General features: G+C 49.0%; 1 protein-coding gene across 1 annotated transcript in view; it reads right to left on the bottom strand.

Annotated features, from left to right (window-relative positions):
- The window catches only part of grik4 (glutamate receptor, ionotropic, kainate 4), a 294,389-nt gene that overhangs the window by 172,073 nt on the left and 108,619 nt on the right, over window positions 1-13,697 (bottom strand). The gene's annotated exons all lie outside the window — the stretch shown is intronic.

Genomic DNA, 13,697 nt, shown 5'->3' on the forward strand with positions numbered 1-13,697 from the left:
AAGTAAAGTTAAGTTAATGTATTTATTAAAAATCTGTGTTGTTGATACTAGGTCATACATACTAGGTCATTGCTTCTGGTTAGTCTGAGGCTATGAAGTGGTGATCTGGCAATCATTTCCTTCTTGTGTTACACTCAGTCTGTTTTATAGTTCTAACATTAAGGCGCAGTGTCTGTTTAAAAAGATATGAAGAAATGTAGACTGCAGTGTCTACGTTACATTTGCCTTATGCATTCAGGTTAAGATTTTTGTCTTTGGTGGTCAGATTAGTTAATTGCTGCTGTCCATTCCAGTGGTTCTGAACTGTGGGAAGTGAGACATGTATGATGTAGAAAATAGTAACTGGCAATCTTTTCTTTTTCTTGTTTGTCAAAACAAGCTCTTCTGGCACTATGGTTCATTGTATGATGTAATGGATATAAACATGCTCAGCTCAATATATGACAATCTTTCATTTGTGTGATATGAGCAATATTACTGTCGTAATTTAAAAAATTTGGTCATGAAGTTCGCCACTGTGACAATTGTTTCCATTGACTGATGGGTTCTTACGCAACAATTTATGTCAATAACATTTTCGCGACATTTCACAACCATATAACGCGTTTTAGGCACAGCATTTAATGTGTTTTAAAAATCTTTGATGCTTGCCCAGTCTCAAAGCCCATGGCACGTGCCTGCTATGCACTATGCACTCGGCCATTTAGTGTATGATTTTTTAAGTGTATTATTGTCTCAAATGGAACACTATTGTTTTTTTACAACATGGAAGCATTCGCCATTTTCCAGCTGAAGAAACTCATGTGATGTGTTGCCACTAGCTTTAGCACATTAGCCAACCTCAGTTCAACACTTACAGTATATTTCAAATAACGTACATATTCACACAGTGTGGGGTGACAACAAACTGTTGCGTCCATTTAAAAAGACTTCTTTAACATCCGGCCTCTTTTGTGCATGAGCTTGAAAACGACACACCCATAGTAAAACTCTTCCAGTTCTTGAACCATTTGGTCCAAAAACACAAACTTGGGCTCGTTTGAAAGTAGATGCTTAGACTTTGTTATTCAAGAGTAAAAATGTGTAAAAAAAAATAGTTAGAGCTATTCAAATATTTTGAATAGTGACTGCAAATATTATTTATAAAATACTTTTTTAGTTTTTAAATATGAAATCCTATGCGCAGTGCCCCAAAAACACATCTTCTAGAAAGCCACGTGTCTGATGAAGGTCTGACACAAATTTGAAATCAATATGTTCAAAACTCTTTCTTTCATAATGATTTATATCAGTGTACTTCCAAAAAAGGCCACTTGGAGGCGCCAATAGACCACTTGAAGTAACTACATAAGCCAAATGTTGACATTGGTTCAAAACATACAATTTGTTTATATTTCAATGTAAAAAAATACCACACAAGGGATATAAACAACCTTTATATCATTGTTTTCATCTTTTCATTGGCTACACGACACATCAGTCAAAAATAATCTAGCTTTTCATCGGCCAGCTTTATCCAGAGACAAATATGGATGACACAAATCTTTACATCACTCCTGTCGACTGTCCTGTTTGGCTATTCTGAGTGACTACCCAATCAAAACTGCACAGAAAATGTTGAGGTAGGGCTCATTTTGTTCATAAGACCCTCCCAAAAATTATGCTTGGGTGTTTTGCTACTGAAACACTACACCGAGTGCAAAATTTTGCAGAGAATGGACATGAATGATAACATGTGTTGAATATGTAAAACCTGAACAAAAAAAGATTGATCAATATTTCTTCATATTTGTACATTTTTGGACTAAAATCGCTAATGGATTTTATTTATTGGACTCTTGCAATGAAAAGCATACCAAAGTTTGGAGGATTGTTTTCATCTGTGTTTGGCTGGAAGACAATAAATATCAGAACTTCTGGTTTCATTTTCCGTGTTTTGATTTTCACTCTTGACACGTTTAATAAAATATTATTGTTGCATCTCTGCAATCATTAAAATCGCTTTAAAATATCAAATCTTGAGACCCAGATCTTTCAAAACATATATTGGATGTCAATATTAGTTTACAATTTCACAGTTTAAACATGCATTAAACATAAATTAAATGTAAATAAAAATGCAAGTGGGTCGTTTTTGACCCACCCGTCGTTAAGAGGTTAAGCTTAAACACTTTCTATGCATCAGCCTTTTTAAAGATTAGCTTAGTAAATCTAGCTTAGCTTATTTAGCTTAGTCACTTTCACAAGCAAACTATAATTTCCTTCACTTACTTACAAAATGACTTTTCCAATTTACTTTCCATAAATACAGCACACAAGATCCCTTAGGAAAAGGAGTGTTCCCTATCTGTCACTCACTCGACGTTGTGTCGATGTAGTGACACTAGGGGTCACTCTTGGGAGCCCGAAACACCTCTGATCTTTTGGAAAAAAGGCCAATGAAAATTGGCGAGTGGATTTTGCATGCCACTCCCCCGGACATACGGGTATAAAAGGAGCTGGTATGCAACCACTCATTCATTTTCTCTTCGGAGACGAGCGGTTCTATTTCAGTGGCTTCTCCCCCTCTGCAACTGTGGTTTGCAGAGAACGCCCCTGTGCGCTTCGGCAGAACATTTAAAAGAGTATATTCTAAAAGAGTATATTTTCTTTCTGAAAGAGCGGCACACACGGAATGTCTTTTTAAAGACAAATCTTTTTAAAGATGCCTTTCCGTTTGTGTGTTATTCCTGGTTGCGGTCGTTATCTCTCCGCTTCCGACGGCCACGATCGCTGTCTTATGTGTCTTGGCGCTGCCCATGCGGAGACATCGTTCGTGGATGGATCATGTCCTCATTGCGAGAACATGACCATGGCAACATTGCGGTCGCGGCTTGCATTCGTAAGAAAGCAAGACACCCCAGTGGCTCCCAGCCTCGGTCCTTCTACCTCGGTCCTTCTACCTCCGCCGGGTATCCCCCCAAGAACCTCCCATTCCCCAGCACGCTCGCTTGCCCCGATCGCGTGCTCGGACGAGATCGTTGACTCGTCTCAGGGCGGGTTCGACATCTCGTCTGGCGCCCCGGAAGATGATGAGTTATCGAGTGCAGCATCGGAGAGCGGGCTCGTCCGGTCTGATGCTAAATCTTCGGCTGGTCTTCCTCCTTCGGGAACGGTTGTCCAGTCTCAGGCCAACGCGGAAATGACGGACATGCTTTCCCAGGTGGCCGCAAGCATCGGGCTACAGTGGAACCCTCCACTCTCCCCTGAACTCTCGTGGCTCGACGATTGGTTCCTGGGCTCGGGGCGCCACTCACAGCCGTGCCCCGCCCCCATTCCTGTCTTCCCAGAAGTGCATGAGGAGCTGACAAGGTCGTGAGAGGCACCTTTTACTGCCCTGTCTTGATCTTTCTGCTCCCCCGCTCTTGCTACCCTCGATGGTGGAGCAGCCAGAGGGTATTCGATGATCCCCCACGTGGAAAAGGAGCTCGCGGTGCACTTGTGTCCGCAGAGTGCCGCCACCTGGTGCAAGCGCCCGAAGCTCCCGTCCAAGGCCTGTAGGTTTACATCGTCTCTGACGGCTAAGGCCTACGATGCCACTGGACAAGCCGCCTCTGCCCTGCACGCCATGGCTCTCCTGCAAGTACACCAAGCCAAGGTGCTAAAAGAACTGCACGAGGGTAGTTCTGACCCGGGATTGATGCAGGAGCTGCGCTCGGCGACCGACCTCACTCTCCGGGCGATGGTCACAGCGTGGTCTCACGGGCAGGCGATGTCCACTCTCGTGGTCCAGGAGCGCCACCTCTGGCTCAACTTGGTAGAGATGCGAGAGGCCGACAAGGCACAGTTCCTTGATGCCCTCATCTCCCAGGTTGGCCTGTTTGGCGACACCATCGAGGACTTTTCCCAGCAGTTCTCGATGGTGAAGAAGCAGACAGAGGCTATAAAGCACATCCTGCCCTGGCACGGCTCAAGATCCTCGCCAAGGGCATCTCCCTGCAGCAACATCTCCGGCTCCGCCGCAGCACGCCCCCGTGACCAGGCCCTGGCGTGCAGCCCAACGCAGGAAGCAAACCCCCCCCGTCTCACGGCTGACCGCCAAGAACCCGAGGAAGGCTTCGAAGCGCCCCTGAGACAGGCAACCCAGAGGCAAGGAACCCATCTCTCTGGAGCTGGTGCACAGACCACTCCATGGAGGGCTGGGAGGAGAATCTTTTGTTTCTTTTTGGGTCACATGTCCGGTGTGCACGGCCGACATCACAACCGCCATCCACTGTTCCTTTTTGGCTGGGTTGGTGCTCCAGCAGCGGACCCTCCCACCCCTGGGCGCCCAGCTGTGGCACGAATACCCCCACACGGGATTAGTGCCGATGGACCTCGGGGATGAGACTCCTCCTCCCCCCTCCTCGGCCAATCTCATGGTGGGCGACAGGAGCCAGGTAAGTGCTTCGATATCCCTCAAATCAGCATGGCCATGGGGCTCGAGTCCCCTTGATGTGGGACCTCGAGCTCTGCCCCGCCGTGAGGCCCCACCCACCAGTACGTCCAACACTATTATCCCCTTGGTCCCCTTCGCCCGGAGACTGGATGCATGGCTCACGCTTTCCAACCCGTCGCGATGGCTGACCCAGACCGTCCGACTCGGCTACGTGATTCAGTTCACCAGGCACCCGCCCAGGTTCAGCGGCGTCCGCTTCACCTCGGTGAAGGGCGAGAACACCGCTACCTTGCGTGCGGAGATTGAGACCCTCCTGAGCAAGGGTGCGATAGAGCCTGTCCCTCCAGCTGAGATGAGGAATGGGTTCTACAACCCTTACTTCATCCTACCAAAGAAAGGCAGTGGGTTGCGACCAATCTTGGACCTGCAAGTACTGAACCGGGCCTTGCACGGACTCCCGTTCAAGATGCTGACGCAAAAAGGCATTCTAGCGAGCGTCCGACATCTAGATTGGTTCGCGGCGGTAGACCTGATGGATGCATACTTCCATGTCTCGGTCCTACCTCGACACAGACCCTTCCTGCGGTTTGCCATCTCAATGACTGGCTGATATTAGCTCACTCTCGAGAGTTGCTGTGCGCACACAGGGACCTCGTGCTTCGACACATCAGCCGACTGGGGCTTCGGGTCAACTGGGAAAAAAGCAAGCTCTCCCCGGTTCAGAGCATCTCTTTTCTCGGTCTGGAGTTAGACTCCGTCTCGATGACAGCGCGTCTCATGAACGAACGTGCTCAGTCGGTGCTGAACTGTCTGAAGGCATTCAGACGGAGGACAGCGGTTCCACTGAAACTTTTTCAGAGACCCTCTGCAAGGTCAGGGAGGACGGGGAGCAATTCATCCTAGTAGCACCCTACTGGCCCACCCAGACATGGTTCTCGGATCTCACGCTCCTCGCGACAGCACCCCCTGGTGAATTCCCCTGAGGAAGGACCTTCTTTCTCAAGGATGGGGCACCATCTGGCACCTGTGACCTGCCCGCACATGTAAGTGCGCTGGTAAGGCCCTGTAATGAGGTAGGTGCTCCGCATGTGGTGGTTCCCCATAGGTAACCCAATGTGTTATATCTTCCGTAAAATCGATTCCCTCTTGGTAAACTACATCTTCCTTGAGCAGAGGGCCCTCTGCTCCAGTCGCCATGCCTGTAGAAACTCCTCCCCCCTTGGGTAGGACCTACCATACAACTCTCCACATGACATACTTCTGACAAGACTCGGTAAGACCATGTTATGTATTTCCACTTGAAGTACCCCCCCCCCCTTCTCTGGGCAGGGTGTGGTCTCCGCAGTGTCTTTCCCTTGGGAGTGACACCCCCCCAACCCCCGACGTGGACATTCGCGGATCCCAGTCTGTTAACAAAATTCCACTCTTTTTGGGGAGAAAAATGAGGGAAAGAGGCCTCGGTTGGGCTAGCCTGTCCCTATAGTTGGGCAGTCGACTTGTTTCTGATGGACCGTTCGACGCTCATAAGAGCGTTGGGGGAGGTTACGTGACGGCCTGGTGCACTGGCTACGAGGCACACTGCAGTCTGCCCGTCACTCACCGCCAGTTCATGCAACACAGTTCAGCTAGTTGTGGCGTTTTGTATAGGGACCCCAAGTGTCACTACATCGACACAACGTCGAGTGTGTGACAGATAGGGAACATCATAGTTACTTTTGTTACCTCCGTTCCCTGATGGAGGGAACGAGACGTTGTGTCCCTCTTTCCACAATGCTGAACTACCTGCTGAAATGGCCAGGACCTTGTCTCGGCTCCACAGCACAAAACCTGAATGAGTGATTGCATACCAGCTCCTTTTATACCTGTATGTCCAGGGGAGTGGCATGCAAATTCCACTCGCCAATTCTCATTGGCCTTTTTTCAAAAGATCAGAGGCGTTTCGGGCTCCCAAGTGTGACCCCTGGTGTCACTACATCGACACAACATCTCGTTCCCTCCATCAGGGAACGGAGGTTACGAAAGTAACCATGACGTTTCTTGAGAACACAAATGCGATTTATAGATAATCTCAGTAAAATAAGACACTTAAACACAGTTAGAATTAATTTAGGTTATGCTGGAAGGCTGCTAAATTTAGCATGCTTAAGGGACGTTTGTGGGAGACAAAAATATTTTGGTACAGTTTTTTGGAAGTTTTCTGTCACTAAGTATTTTAAGTTTGGCCCATCTTTGCTGGAAATTTCCTTTACTTTCCAAAAGAATTCTTAAGGGAGCATATGCACCCATTATTAGCTGGAAAACAATATTATCTTGCTTTCCCTCTTTCGATCTAAGCTCATCTCAGTGTAGAACATTGAGCTTTCACTCTAACGAGGTATAAAGGAAAAACATTTGAATAATTGTGTTAGCATGACTCTGAAATGGTTAACATTTCAATCTGAACTTTAGAGCATACCAAACAGCAAAGCTCTCCAAGTTACTTGCAAAAGCGTTTGCTTTGGGTTTCTCTGGGAGAATGAGCAAAACATTAGTCTTTTTAGGACACAAAATTGAGATAAACATCAGATATTACTATTTTAAATAAGATCACGACAGCATACAAATCATCAACAGCCTGTCAAGAGCTGTGACAAAGGCAGAATTCACAAAGAATGAATTGCACCTGCCGATAATGCCACTTATTTGTCCGTGCTGTCTGGTTTGCTTTAGCGCCTGGTTTACTAAAGGAATTATGCAAATCAGGTAACGGCACAAACACAGCCACACACACACAAAAAAGCAATTTGTGCATGCGTTCTGAGGATAATGTTACTTGTGCCAGGCAAATAGCACATTTTGTGATTAAGACGCAAACTATAACATGCCTAATTTACTTTTTTATCTTTATTTATGTTGTTTTATGCTAATAATGATGAAATCACTTACTTATGGTGCTAGTGTATTTCAAAGCATTTAGTGCCTGTTTAGCTGTATTTCAGATGGTTAGTGAATAAGATGGAGAGTTTTTGTGCTGAGATTATGTGACGCAAGTATTTAGCAAATTCGCCCCAAAGATATTTCCATCTGACCACATAATATAAGGTCATGTTTTTTATATGAAACTTCCTATTGGTTTGTACAGTTCTGATACTGTGCACAAGTCTACATTGGTAGTTTGAAATCAGTCTACACCCCTCTCTGACGCCTTAGAGGGAATTACAGCCATTCCACTTCAAGCCCTTAAGCTGATTACAGAGGTAACCACTGTCTGAAGGGCCAATGCGACCTTGTTTGGATTCTCTGGATAATTTGCAGCATCCTCGCTCTGGTATGGGATAGCAGAATACTAAACTTTAATCCACTGCCAAGTTGAACTCCATGTGTGTCTAATAAGGAGACTTTGCGAAGGGTCATCCATCAGCCCTCTTTTCTTTGAGTGGAGTTGGATTTGATCTAAACCTTCAGCCATTCATTTCCACGGGTATCTCTGTTTGAGTGGAGCATGCTGATGTTAGTGGCAGGGGGGGTGTGTTTGATGGTGAATGAATGGGACAGCACAAATGATGAATGCCTGAAGGACACAGATGGAAAAAGAGAAGGGATGAAAAACACATTTGGAATTATTTAACTGTGCCGTATAGTAATGGAGCATGAAGTATGAAATGAAATCAATATCTCCATCAAAAGAGTGTGGAGCCGTGAGTTTTGTTTTTTCGAAATAATTAGTGGGATGTAAGTCTCATCAGAGTATTCGAGTTGGCTTGAAACTATGAATGTTTACAAAGGCACACAGTAGGAAAGTGCGTGCACAGAGAGTGCATGTTGCTTTCTGAAACATTTTGTTCTCTGTCTACAGCAAGAGTGCAGCTATAACAATAAATACATGAGGACATCTGCTGCATGACAGATGCAGGCAATTCTATGTGTGCCTTTCAGGAAAGAGTGCAGCAGAACATGCAATTATAGCATATGCAGAATATTTTAGTTCCCTATCTGTCACTCACTCGACGTTGTGTTGATGTAGTGACACTAGGGGTCACTCTTGGGAGCCTGAGACACCTCTGGTCTTTGATAAAAGGCCAATGAAAATTGGCGAGTGGTATTTGCATGCCACTCCCCCGGACATAAGGGTATAAAAGGAGCTGGTATGCAACCACTCATTCAGATTTTCTCTTCGGAGCCGAACGGTCATGCTCATTGAGCTGAATCCTACTGTTCATTCACCTCTGCTGGATCTGACAGCGCATTTCAGCGGCTTCTCCCTCCTCTGCACTGGTGCACTGCAGAGAACGCCCCTGGGCACTTCGGCAGAAAAACAAGAGAGTATTCGGCCAGGGGCTATACGGTGATTCCCCTGGTGGATAAGGCACTCGCGGTGCACCTATGCCCGCAGAGCGCCGCCACCTGGCGTGGACGCCCTAAGCTCCCGTCCAAGCCCTGTAGGCTCACGTCGTCGCTGACAGCTAAGGCCTACAGCGCTGCTGGACAAGCCGTCTCTGCCCTGCACGCCATGGCTCTCTTGCAGGTCCACCAATCCAAGGCGTTGAAAGAACTGCACGAGGGTAGTTCCGCCCCAGATTTGATGCAGGAACTGTGCTCGGCGACTGACCTCGCTCTCCGAGTGATGAAAGTCACGGCGCAGTTTCTCGGGCGGACGATGGCCACACTAGTGGTCCAGGAGCGCCACATTTGGCTCAACCTGCTCGAGATGGGCGATGCCGACAAGACTTGCTGCCCCCATTTCCCAGGCTGGCCTATTCGGCAACACCAGACTCTGGACTCTGGACCGTCTGCGGCGCAAGATCCGGCGCTGTTCAAGATCCTGAACCCCTCTGCTCCTCACCAAGGGCATCCCCCTGCGGTGACTGCACCGGCTCCGCTGCAGCCCGCCCCTTCGGCCCGGCCCCGGCGTGGAGCCCACCGCAGGAAGCAGACACCACCCGTCTTACAGGCGGTGCCTAAGAACCCACTCATCAAAAGCGGTCATCAAAGCGCCCCTGAGACGGGCGACCCAGAGACGAGGGAACCCACTCACTTGGAGCTGGTAAAAAGACCACTCCATCCCCTGGTGGAGGGCTGGGCAGAAAATCTTTTGTTGCCTTTTTGTTTGATTTCGCTGTATGCCCAAGTGGCTGCGGTACCCAACAGTTCAGCAAAAGAGCGGCTTCCTTCCTCCCTGGGTCACATACCCGGTGTGCACAGTTGTCACCACGACTACCGTCCACAGGTTTTTTTCTTGCAGGATTGGCGCTCCAGTGATGGCCTTTCCACCCCTGAGCGCCCAGCTGTGGCACACAGCCGCCCCCGATGTGGCAGTCTCCATGGGTTATGAGGACAGGCCTCTTCCTCCCCCGTCCCCCAAGGGAGGTGGGCATTTGCATTCTCAACTATCTCGATGACTGGCTAATCCTAGCTCACTCTTGAGACATGTTGTGCTCACACAGGGACCTGGTGCTCTCACACCTCAGCCGACTAGGGCTTCGGGTCAACTGGGAAAAGAACAAGCTCCTCCCGGTTCAGAGCATCTCTTTTCTCGGTTTGGAGTTGGACTCAGTCTCCTTGACAGCGCGCCTTATGAACAAGCATGCCCAGTCGGTGCTGGCCTGTTTGAAGGCGTTCAAACAGAAAACAGCGGTTCCACTAAAACTTTTTCAGAGGCTCCTGGGGCATATGGCATCCTCGGCGGTGACCACCCCGCTCGGGTTGATGCATATGAGGCCGCTTCAGCACTGGCTCCAGACTCGAGTCCCGAGATGGGCATGGCGCCATGGGACACATCGCGTGGTCATCATGCCGGTCTGTCACCGTGTTTTCAGCCCTTGGACCGACCTCTCATTTCTACGGGCAGGTGTTCCTCTAGAACTGGTCTCCAGGTGCATCGTGGTCACGACAGACATTGGCATTGGCACATCAACTGCCTCGAGTTGTTGGCAATTCTGCTCGCCCTGCGGAGGTTCCGGCCATTGATCCAGGCCAAGCACGTGTTAGTTCGGACAAACAACATGGCAACGGTAGCATATGTCAACCACCAAGGCGGTCTGCGCTCTCGTTGTATGTCACAACTTGCCCGCCGTCTCCTCCTCTGGAGTCAGCAGCACTTCAAGTCGCTGCGAGCCACTAACATCCTGGGCAACCTCAACACTACAGCGGACATGCTGTCACGGCAGGTTACCCTCAGGGGAGAGTGGAGACTCCACCCTCAGGTGGTCCAGCTGATTTGGAGTCGATTCAGACAGGCACAGGTGGACCTGTTTGCCTCCCAAGAATCCTCCCACTGCCCGCTCTGGTACGCCCTCACCGAGGCTCCCCTCGGCATAAACGTGCTGGCACACAGCTGGCCCCCTGGCCTAAACAAATATGCCTTTCCCCCAGTGAGCCTTCTTGCAAGGTCAGGGAGGACGAGGAGCAGGTCATCCTGGTAGCACCCTACTGGCCCACCCAGACGTGGTTCTCGGACCTCACGCTCCTTGCGACGGCTCTCCCCTGGAGAATTCCCCTGAGGAAGGACCTTCTTTCTCAGGGACGGGGCACCCTCTGGCACCCACGACCAGACCTCTGGAATCTCCATGTCTGGCCCCTGGATGGGACCTGCGGTGGTAGACACAATAACTCAGGCTAGGGCCCCCTCTACGAGGTGCCTGCATGCCTTTAAGTGGCGTCTGTTCGCTAAGTGGTGTTCTTCCCGACGCGATGACCCCCAGAGATGTGCAGTCGGATCAGTGCTTTCCTTCCTGCAGGAGAGGTTGGAAGGGAGGCTGTCCCCTTCCACCTTGAAGGTGTACGTTGCTGCCATAGCAGCACACCATGACGCAGTCGACGGTAAGTCCTTAGGGAAGCACGACCTGATCATCAGGTTCCTAAGAGGCGCCAGGAGGCCGAATCCCTCCAGACCGCGCCTCGTTCCCTCATGGGACCTATCTGTAGTCCTTCAGGGTCTACAGAGAGCCCCCTTTGAGCCTTTGTAGTCAGCCAAGCTTAAGGCACTCTCCTTGAAGACTGCTCTCCTGACTGCACTCACTTCCATCAAGAGGGTAGGAGACCTGCAAGCGTTCTCTGTCAGCGAAACATGCCTGGAGTTCGGTCCGGGTTACTCTCATGTGATACTGAGGCCCCGACCGGGCTATGTGCCCATGGTTCCCACCACCCCTTTTAGGGACCAGGTGGTGAACCTGCAAGCGCTGCCCCAGGAGGAGGCAGACCCAGCCCTGTCATTGCTGTGTCCGGTGCACGCTTTACGTATCTATTTGGATCACACGCAGAGCTTTAGAATCTCTGAGCAGCTCTTTGTCTGCTTCGGTGCACAGCGGAAAGGAAGCGCTGTCTCCAAGCAGAGGATCGCCCACTGGCTCATTGACTCCATAACTATGGCATATCTCGCCCAGGACATGCCGCCCCAGGTAGGGCTACGAGCCCATTCTACCCGGGGTGTAGCGGCTTCCTGGGCCCTGGCCAGAGGTGCCTCTCTAACAGACATTTGCAGAGCAGTGGGCTGGGCAACACCCAACACCTTTGCAAGGTTATACAACCTCCGGGTGGAACCGGTTTCGCCCAGGTAGTGGCACGCAACACAAGTGGATAAGCCAGGATAGCTGGCCAGGTGTATCGCTTGCACATAGCGCCTTCCACCTCCTTTTGAGCTGAAGACATGCGCCATTAATTACCAGCAGTGTTTTCAAGTTTGTTCCCTGGTGACTTCCTCCGAGCCCTGTGGCAGTCGAGTTTTTGGAGAGATTCGCTGCCGGCCCAGTACATGTGCTAACTAAGAGTCCTATTCTGGGGTAGGTGCTCCGCATGTGGTGGTTCCCTGTAAGGCTAACCCCATGCGATATATATCTTCCGCTAATTCGTTTCCCTGTTGCCAAACTGCGTCTTCCTTGGGCAGAGCCCCTCTGCCCCAGTCTCCATGTTTGTAGTAACTCCTCCCCCATTGGGCAGGATCTACCTTGAAGACTCTCCACATGGTTGGAAAGACCATGTGACGTATCCTTCCACTTAAATATCCCCCATCTCTTTGGGTGAGGTGTGGTCTCCGCTGTGTCTTCCCCTTGGGAGGGACACCCCCCGCCTAGACCTGGCGGCCCAGTCGGATAATCCCCCTTCTTTTTTAGGGAGTGGAAAAAAGAGAAGGGGAAAAGAGGCCACGACTGGGTTAAGCCTGTCTCTATCTCTTGGGTAGTCGACTTGTCCCCAAAAAGGGTCGTTTGACACTCATCACTATGTTGGGGGAGGTTACATGTCGACCTGGTGTGCTGTCTATGAGGCACACAGTAGTCTGCCCACCACACACCGCCAGTACACATAACACAGTTCAGCCAATTGTGGCGTTTCGTATAGGGACCCCTAGTGTCACTACATCGACACAATGTCGAGTGAGTGACAGATAGGGAAAGTCATGGTTACTTGTGTAACCTCCGTTCCCTGATGGAGGGAACGAGACATTGTGTCCCTCCTGCCACAACGCTGAACTACCCGCTGAAATGGCCGGACCTTATATCGGCTCCTCAGCATAAAACCTGAATGAGTGGTTGCATACCAGCTCCTTTTATACCCTTATGTCCGGGGGAGTGGCATGCAAATACCACTCGCCAATTTTCATTGGCCTTTTATCAAAGACCAGAGGAGTCTCGGGCTCCCAAGAGTGACCCCTAGTGTCACTACATCGACACAACGTCTCATTTCCTCCATCAGGGAATGGAGGTTACACAAGTAACCATGACGATATTTTGGGCTCTAATAGATCAGGTGAACAGTGCTTCATGGAATTTAATGTAACGTATGGAACTCATGGCTTTTGACTGAACTGATCTGTTCAATGTAAAGCAATAAAACCATGTATATGTATGTGTGAGTGTGGTCTTGCTTTGGAACAAATCTCCCTACAGTAATTGTAAAACCTGAAAAAATACATTGTGGGTTCATACAAGAACTAAATGATGTCTTAATTCAAATCTAAAAATCTCAAGAGCTGTCTGAAAGGTCCAGGGTTAGGGAAAGGGTGTAGTGATTATAATTAATATAGAGCAAGGGTTTCTTTGCATAACAACCTACATTTGGGTCTGTTCCTGACACAAAGCTATGATATGGCTTCAGAAGACTTGGAATATAGTACACAAGTAATATAAACTACTTTTATGGTGCTTCTTTGTACTTTTTGGAGCTTAACAGACTTGGTCACTATGAACTGTCATTGCAACAGCTATGTAAAAATTCTCCATTTGTGATACATAGAAAAATATAACAACAGCATATGGGTTTGGAACAACATCAGGGTGAGTAAATAACAATAGAATTATAATTTTTG

This window comes from Myxocyprinus asiaticus, chromosome 39, assembly GCF_019703515.2.
Source record: "Myxocyprinus asiaticus isolate MX2 ecotype Aquarium Trade chromosome 39, UBuf_Myxa_2, whole genome shotgun sequence".
Taxonomy (NCBI): domain Eukaryota; kingdom Metazoa; phylum Chordata; class Actinopteri; order Cypriniformes; family Catostomidae; genus Myxocyprinus; species Myxocyprinus asiaticus.